This window comes from Eleutherodactylus coqui, chromosome 12 (assembly GCF_035609145.1).
Source record: "Eleutherodactylus coqui strain aEleCoq1 chromosome 12, aEleCoq1.hap1, whole genome shotgun sequence".
NCBI lineage: Eukaryota > Metazoa > Chordata > Amphibia > Anura > Eleutherodactylidae > Eleutherodactylus > Eleutherodactylus coqui.
The window spans coordinates 64,494,999-64,496,541 of NC_089848.1; the positions used below are offsets into that span (position 1 = coordinate 64,494,999).

The 1,543-nt window shown below is 55.3% G+C and overlaps 1 protein-coding gene across 1 annotated transcript in view; it reads right to left on the reverse strand.

Moving 5' to 3' along the window:
- The window catches only part of CCDC126 (coiled-coil domain containing 126), a 30,838-nt gene extending 30,417 nt beyond the window's left edge, over positions 1 to 421 (reverse strand). The window contains exon 1 of the mRNA XM_066584592.1: positions 295 to 421. The gene's annotated coding sequence lies outside the window, so the exon portion shown is untranslated. The remainder of the gene's footprint in view (positions 1 to 294) is intronic.
- Positions 422 to 1,543: the final 1,122 nt, after the last annotated feature.

A 1,543-nucleotide genomic window follows, 5' to 3' on the forward strand; every position in this document is an offset into this window, starting at 1 on the left:
TATACTGTACACTATATATACACCCTGTGGCTCCCCCTATATACTGTACACTATATATACACCCTGTGACTCCCCCTATATACTGTACACTATATATACTACACCCTGTGGCTCCCCTATATACTGTACACTATATACTACACCCTGTGGCTCCCCCTATATACTGTACACTATATACACACACCCTGTGGCTTCCTATGGACCCTGGCGCTAGAACAGATGGTAAACAATTTCTTCCTTAAGATGCCAAGAGCCGTAAAGCAAGGACAAGCGGTACAAGGAGCCGCCTCTTACCCGTCACACCGGCCCTGGCCGCCCGGGCTCCGCCATCCTCCGTGCCCGCAGCTCCAGCTGCTCCAACTACTCGCCAAACAATGACAAGTGCAGCTCCGGAGAGCGCAGAGACTCTTCCTGGGTGTGCGAGAGAGCAGGCCTGCTATTGGCTGGCACGTTCCGCCCCGTATGTATCGCAGCCTGTGATTGGTCCGCCTCTCCGCCCCCTCCCCGTGCCTCCAGTCTTCCTGTCAGTAGTCACTGGGGGCAGTGATGGGAATTCTGCCTCTTTTGGCTCTTTCAGCTTCTCATCTAGTACTAATGCTGATGGCCGGGAGCCTGCAGGCAGGACTGCTGACCATTGTGCACACGTACAGTCACAGGACCTGCGTCTATACAGCGCTGTGTGCTTCATGTAACCCTCTCACTGCTGGGAGGCTGCTCCTCACACCATAGTGAGGACAACTAGGGGTTAATGTGTGCATTCCCTGCAGCAGGTATAGCGCATATAGCAGAGGGGGGCACATTACACGCTGAGCCCTGCAGCAGGTATAACATATATAGAGGGGCCCACTGAGGAGTCTCCGACAGACGACCGCTCGGGGTCCTTCTGCAGTGACAGGGAGTAGGCAGCGTGTGTGCGGTCTGTGGGAGCAGCCTGTCATCCCTTATTGCATTCTATTTCTCGGCGTTCCTCGGATCGCCTTGCCCGTTGTTTTGCTGTGTGATGTGATGTTTCCCGTTTAAACAATGGGAAACACGTGCCGATCCTCCGACACGCGTGAAACAAGCGCCGGAGGATCGCAATTTCGGAAAGCGGTAACACACACGTTGACAAGCATGATATCGCACTGGGTTTCTAGGCCCGATGTCGCGCTCGCCCGTGTTTAGATAGCCTAAGGCTGGCTCCACATGGGCAATAAGGCTGGCTCCAACATGGGTGATAAGGCTGGCTCCACATGGGCGATAAGGCTGGCTCCACATGGGCAATAAGGCTGGCTCCACATGGGCGATAAGGCTGGCTCCACATGGGTGATAAGGCTGGCTCCAACATGGGCGATAAGGCTGGCTCCAACATGGGCGATAAGGCTGGCTCCAACATGGGCGATAAGGCTGGCTCCAACATGGGCGATAAGGCTGGCTCCAACATGGGCGATAAGGCTGGCTCCACATGGGCGATAAGGCTGGCTCCACAAGGGCGATAAGGCTGGCTCCAACATGGGCGATAAGGCTGGCTCCAACATGGGCGATAAGGCTGGCTCCAACATGG